Genomic DNA, 17,271 nt, shown 5'->3' with positions numbered 1-17,271 from the left:
GCATCCTATCCGAAATAGGATAGTCACTCAATAAAATTCTGTTGAACTAAGTAACCCCTCGCTATCCTATCGGAAATAGAACAGTCACTTAATAAAATTTTGTTGAACTAAGTAACCCCACGCTATCCTCTCTGAAATAGAACAGTCACTCAATAAAATTTTGTTGAACTAAGTAACCCCACGCTATCCTATCTGAAATAGAACAGTCACTCAATAAAATTTTGTTAAACTAAGTAACCCCACGTTATCCTATCTGAAATAGAATAGTCACTCAATAAAATTTTGTTGAACAAGGTAACCCCACGCTCTAACCTATAGAGGGAGTAAAAGAAAGTCACTCTCACCTATAGAGGGAGCTGAAAGAAAACCACAGGGACTGTTAACCTATAGGAGAAGCTGAAAGAAAATCACTAGGGAATGAACCTATAGGAGAAGCTGAAAGTAAATCTCCGGGGAAGTGTTAACCACACACTCTCACCTCTAGGAGGAGGGTGAAGCTTCTTGTCTTCCAGACATTCCCGAGGAAAACTTGCACGAGGAGTCTGTCAAGGAGTGCCACCCTTTGGTAATCTTTATTAATATATACCTAATATGTACCTTCTGTTTGTGGCATGTGATACTGATGTTCCATTCACTATAGTGATAGGAAGCTTTTTATTAGAGTAAACTCGGCAAGTCGTATAGTAAAGGAAAAGTGACTTAATTAAAATACATCTTGAGTAAATGATAGAACGAATGATCCATAGCCAGATATGACCCAAATCTTAAAATATACATAATTACTTCGATCCAGGAAAGTATTGGGTCACAGTGGTGTGTGGAACTGTCTGTATGAAGAAGTTAGAAGCTGTGGAATCTGTGTGGAATGCTCTTGCCGGGTTCTTTTTAGATTTCCTCTTTTTTGGGATTCTGCACTTTTCCTTTCCCTTTTCTTTTCTCTTTCTTTTTTCTTTTTTCTTTTTTTTTTTTTCGGAGTTTCTTTCTTGTTGCCCAGGCTGGAGTGCAGCAGCGCCGTCTCGGCTCACTGCGACCTCCGCCTCCCGGGTTCAAGCAATTCTCCTGCCTCAGCCTCCTGAGTAGCTGGGATTACAGGCACCCACCACCATGACCGGCTGATTTTTGTATTTTTAGTAGAGACAGGGTTTCACCATGTTAGCCAGGCTGGTCTCGAACTCTTCACCTCAGGTGATCTCCCTCCCTCGGCCTCCCAAAGTGCTGGGATTACAGGCGTGAGCCATCGCGCCCAGCCTGTTCTGTACTTTTCTTCTTCTGTGAGGCGTGGTAAGAGAGGTCAGGAACCTCTCTCCTTCAGCTTCTAGGGGGAACTGGAGTGTGGCTGAGGTAAAGTGGGGCTAAAGAGCACTTCAGGCCTGGTTTGCTTACCTATCTCTTCTGACTAAAAAAGTGGTTAGAACTCCAGAGCTAATGTCAGCATGCAGCCCTCAGAGAAAGAAGCTTCTAGTCTGGATCACTGAGGCCTGCCTTCTTTGGCCAAGAGGAATTTTTCGTCTAGTGCCCCTGATGACTACTGAAGTAGTCTGGGGTGAAAGCCCTAGCACTTTGAATCTGCCCTCTAAGCATCCATCTCCCTCAGAGACCTGTGGGTTGTGGGGAGGAAGAAGGGAAGAGGGGCTGTGGCTGTTGTAGGAGAGGGGTTAAGAATTCTAGAATTTGTAATCTTGATCATGTGTCTTTCTACCTCAGAGACAAAATTAACATCTCATAACAGTGGTTTAATTTCTTTGTTTTTTCATCTTTATTCATTTGTATTCATTTTTGAATTATGGAGGAGAAAAGCTTATTATAAGAAGTTGAACCCTCATAGAAGTATGCAAAGTAAAAATACTCCCCCTCCAGCCTTTTCATCTATAATGTAATAGTTTGATTTGTGTACCTAATTATCTTTTTCTTTTCTTTTCTTTCTTTTTTTTTCTTGTTTTTCTTTTTTTGAGATAGAGCCTCACTCTGTCGCCCAGGCTGGAGTGCAGTGGCGTGATCTCGGCTCACCACAACCCCTGCCGCCCAGCTTCAAGTGATTCTCCTGCCTCCCGAGTAGCTGGGATTACAGGCGCCTGCCACTGTGCTCGGCTAATTTTTGTATTTTTAGTAGAGACGGGGTTTCACCATGTTGGCCAGGCTGGTCTTGAGCTCCTGACCTTGTGATCCTCCCACCTCAGCCTCCCAAAGTCCACAGTGCTGCGATTACAGGTGTGAGCCACCGCGCCTGGCCCTAGTTATCTTTTTCTATACATAGGCGAACATATTTCTAATAGATGCACATGCATATTTTAAATTTTTTATTGAAATGTAATGTATATACAAAAAGTGTACCGGTTGATGAATTATCACAAACTAGATCTTCTGGGAGAATGTTCTGTGTGACCTGGGTGATGGTTACATGGGTTTATTCATTTGTGATAATTCCTGCAGAGTAAATGGCTGAAAATGAACAGTAGGGAGCAACTCAAGAGTTCTGGAATGTTCTCTATGGACCTGGGTGATGGTTACTTGGGTTGATTCAGTTTGTGATCATTCATAGAGTGAATGACTAGAAGTGGTCATTTGGGGGTGCCTCAACAGTTTTGGAATGTTCTATGTGACCTGACTGATGTTTGCTTAGGTTCACTTTTTCAGCATTCATAGAGTGAATGACTGGAAGTAGGTATTGTGGGGCACCTCAAGAGTTCTGGAATGTTCTCTGTGGACCTGGGTGATGGTTACTTGGGTTGATTTCGTTTGTGATCATTCATAGCGTGAATGACTGGAAGTGGGCATTAGAGGGTGCTTCAAAAATTCTCGAATGCTCTGCACTGAGGTAGGTGATGGTTTATGGGTTCATTTTTAGCAATTGTATGAACATTCCATAATTTAACCCTCAAATGATCATTGAGGTTCTTTATAATTTATTAGTATACACAAGTAAATGTTGTTATTCATTTAAATTTGTCTGCTTCTGTATGTATTTCTTCAGGAGAGATTCTTAGAAGTGATAAATTGTTGGGTCAGACGACATGTGCATTTTATTATTTTCTTTTTGGAAAGGTAAGACAAGTTCAATGTAAAAAAATCAAATAGCAAATAAAAAGGACATATAGGGAAAAGTCAGTTTTCCTCTTAACCCTTGACCTCCAGTTCCATCAGATCCTTTCTCAGAAGCAACCAGTGTTACCAGCTTCTGGCAGTTTCTAACAGAGATAGTGTGTACATTGCATATATATTTACATATTGTTATAGGCATTGCTTAAAGCCATACCACCACCCCATCGAGATTGTACCAATTATAATCTCATCAATAGGATTTGAGAGTTCCCTTCCCCCTGATCCCAAGCCCTGGCCAGGGATAATTTAGGGGTTCTGAAAAGATTTGAGTAAAAAGGAACAGGTTTTATTCATTCATCCATTGGCAGTACATTAATGTGCTTCAGAATTCAAAAGGTACAAAACGTCTGCCTCCCACTTTCATCCCCTAGCTGCCATAGCTCCTTTCCCCCAGAGCAATTGTGTTTTCAGTTTCTTGTGCATCCTTACGGAGAAAGTTGGCATATGTAAACAAATCCATCTATATAGTCTTTTTTTTCCTGAATTTTACACAAATGGTAGCATATTTGTATGAGCGATTACTACATGACCTCCCTCTCCTTTTCCCCTCAAAAACCTAAGCGGCTTAAAACAATTATTCATTTTTTTCTCATGAGCCTATGGGTAAGCTGAGAGTATTTACTATTCAGGGCCAGGCTCAGATCATTGTGGCTGGTTAGTTGATGGGTCAGTTGGGGATTGGTTGGTCTAGAATGGCTTCAGCTGGTCTTATTCAGCTCTACTTCATGAGGTCTCTTACCCATAAGCAGTCTAGTCTGGGCTTGTTCTCATCGTAGTGTCAGGACGCCACAAGAACAGAAGCACAGAAGGCCTCTGGAGGCCTAGACTTGGCTCTGGCACAACATAACTACTGTCTTATTCTGTCGACCAAAGCAACCCACAGGCTAGCTAGCCTGGATTCAAGGAATGTGAGGAACTGCAAAGAAAGTCACATTGCAGAGTGTATGGGCTTAGGGAGGGGAAGAGCTGGGGCCATTTATTCTATCAAATACAATACTATAGGTATTGTTATGTACCTTACCTTTTTTTTTTTTTAACCTAACACTGTATCTTGGAAATGACTTCATATTAGTCTACAAAGAGCTTCTTTGTTTTTTATTCCATTTCATTTTACCAGCCCCTTATTGAAGGAAACATATTGCTTCCAGTCTTTTGCTATTATCTAACAATGCTGCAATGAATAACATTGAACATATGTCAGATAAATTCCTAGAGGTGGAATTACTAGGTCAAAAGGTATATATATTTATTATGTTTGATAGTGAATTCCAAATTAAACTGAAAATTTTGTAATTTTTTTTCCACTCTAAAGAAATAGAAGTTCAGTTTTGTGCAGTGGCAACATCATAGCCAGTGAGGTTTGTCTGAGGAGTGATTATTGCTAATTGAAAACTTTTCCCGGCCGGGTGCGGCGGCTCAAGCCTGTAATCCCAGCACTTTGGGAGGCTGAGACGGGCGGATCACAAGGTCAGGAGATCGAGACCATCCTGGCTAACACGGTGAAACCCCGTCTCTACTAAAGAATACAAAAAACTAGCCGGCGACGAGGCGGGCGCCTGTAGTCCCAGCTACTTGGGAGGCGGAGGCAGGAGAGTGGCGTGAACCTGGGAGGCGGAGCTTGCAGTGAGCTGAGATCCGGCCACTGCACTCCAGCCTGGGCGACAGAGCCAGACTCCATCTCAAAAAAAAAAAAAAAAAAGAAAACTTTTCCCAATACCCCACCATGATGGCTTGAAATATAGTTGGCATTGGCATTTTTTGACAGTCTGTATGGAGACTAAACTAAAAATAGAAATTAAAAAAAGAAATGGAAGTTCATAATTAAATTTTTTTTTGTACAAGTTGATGGGGTATATGTGAAATTTTGTTACATGTATATAATGCATCGTGATGAAGTCAGAGTATTTAGGGTGTCCATAACCCAAGTACAATATATTTTTGTTAAGTATAGTCAATCTAATGTGCTGTCAAACACCTTATTTATTTCTTCTGTCTTACTGTATATTTGTACCCTTTAACCCATTTTTTCATCCTCCTCCCTACTCCCAACTCACCCTTCCCACTCTCTGTTATCTGTCTGTCCACTCTCTATCTCCATATGATCAAGTTTTTTAGCTCCCACATATAAGTGAGAACATTCAATATTTGTCTTTTTGTGCCTGACTTATTTCACTTAAGATACGACTTCCAGTTCCATCGATGTTGCTGAAAATGACACGATTTCATTCTTTTTTTATAACCATATAGTATTCAATTGTGTATATGTACCACATTTTCTTTATCCATTCATCTGTTGATGGACATTTAGGTTGATTCCATATCTTTGCTATTGTGAATAGTGTTGCAGTAAACATAGGAGTGCAGGTATCCCTTTGATATATTGATTTCTTTTCCTTTGGGTAGATACATGGGACTGCTAGATCAAATGGTAATTCTATTTTCAGTTTTTTGAGAAATCGCCATACTGTTTTCCATAGTGGCTATACTAGTTTACATTCCCACCCACAATGTATAAGAGTTCCTGGCCGGGCGCGGTGGCTCATGCCTGTAATCCTAGCACTTTGGGAGGCCTAGGCAGGTGGATCATGAGGTCAGGAGTTCGAGACCAGCCTGGCCAATATGGCGAAACGCTGTCTCTACTAAAAATACAAAAATTAGCCAGGTGTGGTGGTACACACCTGTAGTCCCAGCTACTGAGGAGGCTGAGGTAGGAGAATCACCTGAACCCAGGAGGTGGAGGTTGCAGCGAGCTCAGATCGCGCCACTGCACTCCAGCCTGGGTGACAGAGCAAGACTCCGTCTCAAAAAAAAAAAAAAAAAGTTCCTTTTCTCTGCATCCTCACCAACATCTCTTATTTTTTGTCTTTTTAGTAGTAGCCATTCTGACTGGGGTAAGATGATATCTCATTGTGGTTTTGATCTGCATTTATCTGATGATTAGTGATGTAGAGTATTTTTTCATATACCTGTTGGCTGTTTGTATGTTTTCTTTTAAGAAATGTCTATTCATGTCCTTTTCCCATTTTTTAGTGGGAATATTTGTTGTTTTCCTATTATCTGAGTTCTTGGTATATTCTGGTTATTAAGTCCCTGTTAGATGAATAGTTTACAATATTTTCTCACATTCAACAGGTTGTTTCTTCACTCTATTGATTGTTTCCTTTACTGTGCAGAAGATTTTTAGTTTAATTTGCCTATTTTTGTTTTAGTTGCCTGTGCATTTGAGGACTTAGTCATAAAGTTTTTGTCTAGATCAATGTCCAGGAGAGATTTCCATAGGTTTTCTTGTAGTGTTTTTATAGTTTCAAGTCTTATGTTTAATCCATTTTGAGTTGATTTTTGTATATGGTAAGAGATAGGGGTTCAATTTCATTCTGCATGTGGTTATTCATTTTTCCCAGCACTGTTGAAGAAAGTGTCCTTTCCCCAGGTAAGTTCTTGCTGGCTTTGTCAAAAATCAGTTGACTGTATGTGGCTTTATTTCTGAGTTCTCTATGCTGTTCCATTGGTATGTGTGTCTGTTTTTTTACCAATACCATGCTGTTTTGGTTATGATAGCCTTGCAATATATTTTCAAGTCAGGTAATGTGCGATGCTTCCAGTTTTCTTTTTGCTCAGGATTGTTTTGGCTACTTGGGCTCTTTTTTTTTGTTCTGTATGAATTTTAGGATTGTTTTTTCTAATTCTGTGAAGAATTATGTTGGTATTTTGATAAGGACTGCATGGAATCTATAGATAGCTTTGGGCAATGTGGTCATTTTAACTAGATTGATTCTTCCAAATCATGAGCATGGTTTTTTTTTTTTTTTTTTTTTTTTTCCCATTTGTCTATGTCATCTTCAATTTCTTTTATCGGTGTTTGTAGTTTTCCTTGTAGAGATCTTTCACCTCTTTGTTTGAAATTATTCCTACATATTTTATTTTTGTAACTATTGCAAATGGGATTGCCTTCTTTTCTTTCATGGCTAGATCATTATTGGCCATCATATACAAATGCTAATGATTTTTGTACATTGATTTTGTATCCTGCAACTTTTTATTTTAAAAGAGTCAAACCTACAGAAAAGTTGAAAGAATAGTACAATAAAAACCCATATACCCTTCATGAAGATTAAACACTTGTTATCATTTTGCCACATTTGTTCTCTCTCTGTGTGTATACATATATATAATGTTACATAGCACATACATATATATATACATATTTATGAACCATTTGACATTAATTTGGAGATATCAAGACACTTCTTCAGCCTGTATTGCCTAAAAACAAGGATGTTTACCTACATAATCACAATTTTGTTAGCACACCCAAGAAAGTTTTGACAGAATAATATTATTTTATTCATAGCCCATATTCAAATTTCCCAATTGCCCCAATAATGTCATTTAGAGCTTTTGTTTGTTTGTTTGTTTGTTTCAATCAAGGATCCCAAATTCAGGATCAAAGGTCATACAAATTCATGTACTTGTCATATCTCTAGTAGTCTTTCATATAAAAGTTTCCCACTTTTTTCATCTTTCATGAAATATTCATTTCAAAGACTCTAGGCCAGTTATGTTGTATCATGGCCTATAATTTGGATTTGTCACGTTGTTCCCTCATGAATATATTCAGGTTAAACATTTTTGGCAAGGATACCACATAGGTGGTTTCCATTGCATCTTGTCAGGAGGTATACAATGTCAATTTGTCCTATTGCCAAGTTTGATCACTTGGCCAAAGTAGTGTAATCTAGATTTCTCCATTGTAAAGGCACATTCTCCTCCTTTGTAATTAATATTAAATTAATATCTTTAAAGTATGACCATGTAAATGTTCTGTTCCCCAGCAATTTTCATCTGATAGTTTTAGCATTCATTATGATCCCTATCTGAATCAGTTTTTAACATAGTGGCTACAAAGGCATGTTTTCCAAATTCTGTTGTTCCTTCCACATTTATTAGCTATCCATTCTTCTGTAAAGGAAACTGAATCCCTTCTTTTTTCATGTCACTTCAAATTCTTTTTAAAATTAATCAATGTGTTATAACCTGTTACCATTATTGGTCTCGTGCCTAAATAGACTGACAAAACAAAGCAGAAAGTCCAGAAATAGACCCAAGTATATATGAAAATGTAATCTTTAATAAACGTGGTATATCCAAATTATTGGGGCAAAGATGGACTTTTTAAGGAAATTCTATTGGCATAACTGGATAGCCATTTGGATAAAAAGGTAATTTGGTCCCATACTTCACATTGTACCCTAGAATAAGCTCCAAATGGAGCTTATTATATAAAATTAAAAAAAAAACCATATATGTACCAACTGGTCCAAATTAAAAAAACAAAAAACATGTAGGCACTAGAAGAAAATGTGGATTAATTTCTTTATAATCTGGGTGTGGGGAAAGCCTTTTTAAATATGACTCCAAATCCATATGCCATAAAATGATGAGTATTTTCAAGTACATAAAAATTAAAGTAAAAGCCTTTTTCTGCATGGTAAAAATCAGATAGGCAAAGTCAAAAGAAAGATGATGAAGGCCGGGTACGGTGGCTCACACCTGTAATCCTAACACTTTGGGAGGCCAAGGCAGATGGATCTCGAGGTCAGGAGATGGAGACCATCCTGGCTAACACGGTGAAACCCCATCTCTACTAAAAATATAAAAAATTAGCCAGGTGTGGTGGCAGACGCCTGTAATCCCAGCTACTTGGGAGGCTGAGACAAAAGAATCACTTGATCCCAGGAGCCAGAGGTTGCAGTGAGCCGAGAGCACTCCAGACTGGCGACAGAGCAAGACTACATCTCAAAAAAAAAAAAAAAAAAAAAAAAAAAGATGAAACCAAGAGGTACCTAAATACTTATAATGCATATACTAAATAAAGGCCAATATCCCAAACATATAAAGAACTTTTAAAATCTAAAGAAAAAGGCTAAAAAGTCTCAGGAGGAAAATGGGCAAAAACATGAATACACAGTTCACAGAAGAAAGTATACAAAGTTCAGTGTATGAAAAGATAGTCAACTTCACACATAGTAAGAGATGCAAATATCTTTAAAATACACAGTCAACTTGACCATCTGGATTATTTGGAGAGGAAGAGCAATGCCAGGTTAGGTTAAGTTCTCCCGTTTAGGCGTTCCTTGATCTCCCTGGGTTTCACCTTTTATGGCACTTATCTGACTTGTAATTATAGTGTTTGCTTAATGTCTGTCTTCCATACTAGTTACCAAATGTATAAGAATAGTGACCAGACTATCTTGTTCACACTGGTATCCCCAGCTCCATGCATAAAGTAAATGCTCAATTAACATTTGTCAAATCAATGAACAAACAAATTACAGAGTACTTATACTCACCAATGAGAGCTACCACTTAATAGTTGAATGAATGAATGAGTAACGTGGAGGCAAGGAATTGAATCTAAATCTATGTTTTCTGTAGTTCTCTCTCCCTGCTTCTCTTTCAGTTCTTGCCCACTTTCCATGGCAAACTCTGTCTCCTATTTTTTTCTCCCTAATTTCCATCTAATTTCCACATGCTAGCTAAAGTAAAACCTTCAGCATGGCCCATGCTCATAAAATGTGTGCCTAGATCAAAAATAAGAAAAGTTGCAAATTTACGTGATAAATTGGATGTTAGCATCTGAAGTGCTTTAAAATGGCCTGCTTTCTTGTCTTTCTATAATTATTTTCTTATGCACCAAAATAAGAAAACTGAAAAATAATTTATTGTTAAAGTCATTCCAACATTTATCTTATTGCTAAAACTGCTTCCTACCGTTTCATTGCAAACCTACAGTATTTTAGCTTTACTTTTGTGAATCAAATTGGCACTCTAACCAGCATAATTTTGTCTCTTCAAGAAAATGCATTGTAGGCACCAAAAAAAAAAAAAAAAATAGAACAATAAATGTTTGAAATGTAGCACATTTGTAAATTGAAAGACAGCATGTTTATGAGTGCTTGTTGATTAAATTTGTTAATGAGCCCTTAAGAAATTGCCCCTTTTTCTCCTACCACTAGAAATCCTTGATGGATTTTTCTATTACATCTAATTTTCAACACATAGAATAAAGCCTTCCTTCTATGTTGACTTTTACCTCAGAAGTTGAGTGAGTTACTTGATTTTTACAAGTCCAGAAAAACAGGCTTCCCCCAGACAGTCACTGTAAAAGGAGTCTCTTGGTAGCAGATTCCATTTTTTTCTAGAACTGTAATTATAGATCGATCCAATAAATGTTACTTTAAAATTTTGCTCAGTGGAAAGGCACTATAGAAAAATCGCATGTATTAGACTAAAGCAGCTTGAATCTACTCCCTATCTTGTGAATGTTTAGGAGTTTTGATAGCCTATATAAATAAGTGTGCTGCATGGCAGCAGTTATTACAATAAAACAATATTCTGCCGGATTTTGTTGAAGTTTTGATTAATGTGAATATAAATTGATAGGGACAACAGAAAGTTTGAGGTTAAAATTTAGGTAGCAACCTTGCCATAACATATTGTAAAAGTACCATATGCTCATTGGAGAATATATGAAAAGTAATGAAAAATAGAAAAAAATGTTTAAAGTGAAAATAAAAATCACCATAATTACGCCAGGCAGAGACAGCTATGTGTATGTGGGGTTTTCTATGTGATGGAACTCATATGCTATATGCAATATTTTAGTCTATGAAAGTACTTAAACATTGATAGTATTTTTTAAAGAAATATTTTGTGTAATCCAGAATATTTAAGTTTTACGGTTTAGCACACTACTGTGGCGAATGGTTTAAGACTCCCGAGTCGAGAAATGAATTCACAGAAGTCCTGTTTCAATTACCTGCAGATGTCAGTGTGGATCTGAGTGTGATTCAACACTTTGTTCCAGGATGTGGTGGGACAGTTGAAGTCCAGTTGTGAACCAGTTGCTTATTAAACAAATAACAGTTTAGTTTGGATGAGAAATGTGAGCTGTAAGGACCTCAAGTCTCTGAAATTTCTTTTTATAAAATCTAAATAAGCATGAATATATTTTCCGGTTACATCTAGTTCACAGAAGATTATACCATCGCGTTCCTGCCCCTGATTGTTTAACCAGCCTCTCTAAGATTAGTTATAGTGCTGGAGAAGCAGAGTTGATGTCGTTGGGCTTATTAAATTTGACTTCAGCCCAGATGGCAGGTCTCAGTGATACATTAGGAGCTGTGTTGGTTTATTTTTTGCTGTTATCGTATATTTAAATGCAAAGTTTAAAACTGATGATTCCAACTCTAAAAGGGCATCCTCTTTACCATTGCTTCTGATGCTTATCTGCTTTTCTACATGATCCCGCTCTTTCATGCAACTTCGTGACATGAAAAGTCAATGTCGATTAGGCTAGGAAAATGTCAGGGAGACTTGCAGTGGCTCATTTTACCAAAACACAATTGTTTCTCGGGCCACGACACAAATCTACCATCTGTTTCATAAGCTTGCAAGCTTCCTCTCAGTGTAATTTGCTATATATACTGGTACAGAAATTGTTGGTAGCTTATGTTTACCTAGCAACATAATCTGTTTGGGAGAAGGCTGTGGGAAAGGAGGCTTTGTGGAGGAGGATTTTCTTTTTCTTTCTTTCTTTTTTTAAAGAGAGCAGTTTCTTCATCTACAAATTATCTTTAAGTGCAAGAAAGGCGGATGTGCTGGCCCAAACAATCTGCCTTTTATACCATTTTAACCCAAATTGCCTAGTAAATGCTCACTTTGGGGGTTATTTTTGCCATGTCAATTATCTCATATATACATGAATGCCCTCTTTTCAATTTGTTTTTCTTTTCCTACAAATCACTGTGAAATAACTGCCTTGACCTTCTAGCTGTAAAAGATCACCGAGCCTCGGGACTGCCTGCATCTGTCCAGTGTATATTTCTCCTGTTTCCCAGTGCTCTTAGTGTGACTTGTGGGTTTTGAATGTTGAATTTACATTTCAAGGATGTTTGTCAGGGCCTGGTAGTCTTTAAGTTAAATGTAACAAAATCAAGCAGCCTGCACTGTGTTGTCTGCATTACATTAATTTTCATTTAGTTGAATGAGCTGTATATTTCTACCTACCCACTTTCTTAGCTTTCTTATCAGCAAAGCAATGTGTCTGTTGAAAGAAAAAAAAGCCAAGGGGAGAAAAAAAAGTTCTGACTTTCCTTCATGTTAGTTATAGACATCATATGCTGGTAAAGGTTACAGTGTACTTTCTACATTCATTTTGAGAAGGGAAAGAAAGTGTTGTCCTGTCAGCTTCCTTCGTGTAACACCAAGGTATAATTTGCTGCAGGCTTATTGCATGATATTGCCCTTCTGAAAGTGACTGGTTTTCCATTTTAATCTACAGCATTATGTAGTTCTCAATGAAGAGGCAATGTGGAGGTTACTAACCCACTTCCCCCTCTGAAAAAAAACAAAAGGAAAAGAAGAAATGAAAAGAAAAACGAACTTCTGTAGCATCGTGAGACTTTGAAACTAGTCCTGAGAAAAAACTGTGGCAGAATTGTTATATGGACAAAGTTCCTTTGGCCAGAGCCATCCCATGTCTTTCATCTTGCAGCCTTTGTTTCTGGCCCCTTGAGTCCCTAACTCTTCACAAGCCCAGAAATCTCCTCACAATGCAGCCTCACAGAAGAGCACTGATAACTTCTTACAGAGTTGGCCCTGACAGTTTTGCAAGGAACATAGGAATTAACTGGGTTGGAGAGCAGATTTCCTTGCATCACTGGGGGCAGTCATTAATAATACAAACATTTATTCTTGGTGCTCTCCAGTAATGCTAGTCATGGAAGTGAGAAATTGACAGCTTGAGTTGTGAAACTGAGACCCATTTTTATACAGAGCAGATAGTTAAAGGCAAGTGAGAGAAGATGAGCTCATGAGAGAAGGGCTGACAAAAGAAGAGCAGAGGACCGGGCTTTTGCAACAGAAGGGAGATGTAGGATGAAGGATCCTGGAGGAGTGAATGATCAAGGAGGGAAGCTTATTGTCTTATTTAACCAACACTTCTTCAGCAATGGTAGCATGCCAGGGACAAGAGATGGGAGGAACAGGATAGAGAGAAGACATTTTTAGGAGGGTGATGAATGAAAATAAAATGGTAGAAGATGCCCAAAAGTCTTTGGTGGCTTTATTTCTGTCGAGAAGGTCAGAAGACAGATTGCAGAGGAGCAAGAAAGGAATGCAGCATTCATTCTAAAAGTTTGGCAGCATTCTAGAGACTGGTAGCTGGAAGGATAGGAGGGTCACTTGTAGAGCAGTTGTTGATGTTGTTGTTGTGGATGGTGATGCAGCTGTCTGCATGAGATTGAAGAGCCCATGGGATAGGAAATAAATCAGAGGTCCCTGGTGAGCAGTGCTGTCCACTAGAACTTTCCACGACGATGGAAATTATATACATTTGCACGGTCCCATTCAGGAGCCGCTAGCACCACGTGGCTGCTGAGTACTTGAAATGTGGCTAGCACAATCAATAAACTAAATTTTTAGTTTTATTTCATTATAATTCATTTACATTTTTCTTTTCTTTTCTTTCTTTTTTTTTGAGACACAGCCTTGCTGTGTTGCCCAGGCTGGAGTGTGGTGGCATGGTCTTGGCTCACTGTAACCTCTGCCTCCTGGGTTCAAGCGATTCTCCTGCCTCCCCCTCCTGAGTAGCTGGGACTACAGGTGGCGCCTCCACACCAGGCAATTTTTTTTTTTTTTTTTTGTATTTTTATTAGAGACAGGGTTTCACCATGTTGGCCAGGCTGACCTCAGGTGATCCGCCTGCCTCAGCCCCCCAAAGTGCTGGGATTACAGGCTTCAGCCACCGCACCCAATCATAATTCATTTACATTTAAATAGCCACACGTGGCAAGAGGTTACTATCTAGGACAGCAGAGGTCTAAAAGAAGAAAATAAATGTGGGAATGAGAAAGTGGGAAGAAATGAATTCTAGAGCAGAGTAGGAGGCAGTAACTTCGTATTTAGGAAAAATCTTCATCTAATTAGGGATGCTCTCGCATCTCCAATAGCTAGGGGAGTTCAGACCCATGGCATAAATGTCTTCAGCAACCCAATTGTCAAGCTCATCTACTAAAAATGGGAGAGTTGAGAGGAAGAAGATTTGGGGGCCCGAGGAGAAAGATTGGGATAGTCACAGCATACGGTATATCAGGAACAACTGGGCAGTGATGGGAACCAAACTGTGGTTGACAGCATGAGTTTGTGGTGGGCCAAGAGGCTCAACATGGGCCAAATTTGTACTGAGCCAAATGCGTGCAGTTCCATATAAGGTTCTTTCTGGAATAAGAAACAAACTAAAAGGATCTGGAAAAAGGATATTATGCAATTTAGGCTTAGAAAGTTATGTTTGAGTATATCCCAGCAGCTCTGTTACTCTCTCTTAAACATTTTCTGATAAATTGCATTGGTTTTTTTTTTCTGATGAATTTAAACCTTGATAGTATAAAATGTATTTGGAGGAATCTCACTAGACAGGTTAGGGCCCTTCTGCCTGGGTGGTGTTTGGTTAGGGTTATCTGCAAGATTCCATTGCTTGTTCTCCTCTTGTTCTCCAAGCAAAAGAGCTTTGGGGTAGCTCACCCACGCCTCTCTGGTGATAGGAGTGGGGATGGTGGGGGCTTCCTTATAGCTAGAAAAATTATAGCTCTGTGTAAGCCCATTGCTATTTAACTAACACTATTTCCAGATGTTCTTGGAATGGAGGCCAGGGGCAAGATATGCTTATTGCAATACAGCTTCTATTTGTGGGAAAGGAGAAAAATTAAAGGAATGAGCAGATAGAAATGGAAACTGATCAGCTAGTATTTTTCTATATGTTAATAACATGAAAAGAATTAATTATGAACTGAACAGTTTTCTTTAAAATCCAGGTATTAGGCAGCAATTAAAAATCTTGATTTTTTTATAGAAATAACAAGCTCAAATTTTTAACTTCAGAAACAAGTGCACTCTTAGACTACCTCGTCAGTCCTGTGGATATTTCTTTGTAGGCATTTGGTTCTTGTTTTCTTCTGTCGCCCAGGTTGGAGTGCGGTGGCACGAACATGTCTTACTTCAGCCTCAACCTCCCAGGTTCAAGGGATCCTCCCACTGCAGCCTCCCGAGTAGCTGGGACTACAGGCAAACGTCACCATGCTTGTTTGTTGTTGTTTTTTGTTTGTTTTGTTTTGTTTTGTTTTGAGTCAGAGTCTCACACTGTCACCCAGGCTGGAATGCAGTGGCACGATCTTGGCTCACTGCAACCTCCACCTCTCATGCTCAACAATCCTTATGCCTCAGCCTCCCGAGTAGCTAGGACTACAGGCAGGTGCCACCACAGCCGCCTACTTTTTGTACTTTTTTGTAGAGACAGGGTTTCATCATGTTGCCTAGACATGTGATAGCATAGAGAGAACCTGGAATTAGCGTATCTAAGGCCAGTTTTGTCACTAACTGACTGGATCACCTTGGTCTTAAACTCTAAATCCTCTTTGTTTTTCTGTAAAATGGAGATCATGCTACTTGTTAAACTGGCTTTCTCACAGGGCCTCTTGTCTAGGGTGGGAAGCCATACTGGATAATTTCGAAGTCCTTTTCTGGTTCTTAATATTCTATGATTTTATGGTAGTGAATCCAAAAGTGCTTTGAAAAGTGTTAAGTGGTGTACATTGTAATGTTTGTGGCATTATCATCATTATGAATGCCTCTTTGGGGTTCCGAGAGCTGATATTCTCCCTGCAGCTGCTAACAGGCCCACCACACAGCAAGTTTCCTGACTCTCAGGCCAGGGTTCTCTTTCTGATCCCATGATGTCTCTTTTAAAAATTAATAAGCTGAGTGACTAGCAGAGAATTTCCCAAGGAGGTCCCTACTATTTCCCCACTCCCACACACATTTATTTTCTCTTCCTTGGCAGAGTGCAAACTTCACTACAGGCCACTGAACAAAATAATGTCTTCTTTTAAAATCATTAAGCTGAGTGACCGGGCAACTCGAAATATAGCAGGGTGTTTCCCAGGGAGGTCAGGTCACCACTTTCCCCACCCCCTCCTCATTTATCTTCTCTTCTCCATCAGAATGCAAGCTGCCACACAAACCTTTGGGCATATGCTCTTTTGGCCTCCTGGATAGGCCCGTGTTAGCCACAGGAAACAAGCAACTAAACAGGCTGCTCTTGGTGCCGATTGGCCATGGGTTAATGAGAGGTTTCATTTAACTCTAGGTGGTCGGTGGTGTTCCACCCCACCTCTCCCAGAGTATGTCATTGTCCTGAATGAGAAGGCCTAAGGGCAATGCTTAGAAATGAGTTTAAGCTGTTACACATCAACTAAGGATAAAGTCCTCTGTGCTTCTGTCACCCTTATAGCCTATTCTATACCATTCCTCTTAGCATATACTGCCTTGGGCTGTTTTTCTTTTTTCCAAAGCATGTGGTCTGTATCCCTTACTGAAACCCTTGTAGCCCCTTGAACATTGAGCACAATGTTCTGTAAACAATATTCACATAATTTGAAAAACAAAATCCAAGCAATGTAGAAAATACGATCTTTTGAAGTATTTACAGTCCAAAAGAAATTATACTGATACTAATCCAAGAGACTTGGAAGTCTATTCACTTCCACCCTTTCACCTCAAATTGTACAGATTGGTTTAACAGCCCACCATGTCTCACTAATGTTAATGTATGGTTACCTCTGGCAGTCTCGATGCTGGGATCTGTGAGTGGAGCCTGGGCATCAGTTAACTTTGCCAATGACTGTGATATATCATCTATAATATATGATATGTGATATGGCCAGTGGAGCCAAACTAGTCATTGGAGAGTGAGTTATGGGCTTTCTGGACAGAAGAAGTATTGGGTCAAGTCCAAAAACAGCATTCAATTTTCCTACTCTGTAAGCAGCAAGAAAAATGAGGGCCAAGGTGACCACAATCCTATCTAGCCTCTACATCTGCCTTTACCAAGATGTTTTTAAAGTCCTTGATGTTAACTCCAGAAAGGCAGTAAAAATGGACCAACAGCAGAGAGATGTAAAGGGTGCCTTCCTGTCTCTTGGGACAATGAGGCAGCCAGCCAGCCTGGCCAGCTGAAGGAGAACAAGGCAACCTGCCCAACAAGACAAAGCAGAGGTCAGGCAAGGAAGTGAAACTATTCTGCAAGAGGGGTGGGAGTTTTGAAAAATTAAAAAC

At 39.2% G+C, this 17,271-nt stretch overlaps 1 protein-coding gene and 1 pseudogene across 1 annotated transcript in view; both read left to right on the top strand.

The window, feature by feature from the left end:
• The first annotated feature begins 296 nt into the window (after positions 1-296).
• Positions 297-17,271, top strand: part of PLAC1 (placenta enriched 1) — a 203,543-nt gene continuing 186,568 nt past the window's right edge. The window contains exon 1 of the mRNA XM_033201896.1: positions 297-565. The gene's annotated coding sequence lies outside the window, so the exon portion shown is untranslated. The remainder of the gene's footprint in view (positions 566-17,271) is intronic.
• Positions 4,424-4,556, top strand: LOC117078722 (annotated as a pseudogene).

Source organism: Trachypithecus francoisi, unplaced genomic scaffold (assembly GCF_009764315.1).
Source record: "Trachypithecus francoisi isolate TF-2019V2 unplaced genomic scaffold, Tfra_2.0 Lachesis_group6, whole genome shotgun sequence".
NCBI lineage: Eukaryota > Metazoa > Chordata > Mammalia > Primates > Cercopithecidae > Trachypithecus > Trachypithecus francoisi.
The sequence above is the reverse complement of the archived record's forward strand: the minus strand, read 5'-3'. Positions and strand labels throughout refer to the sequence as shown.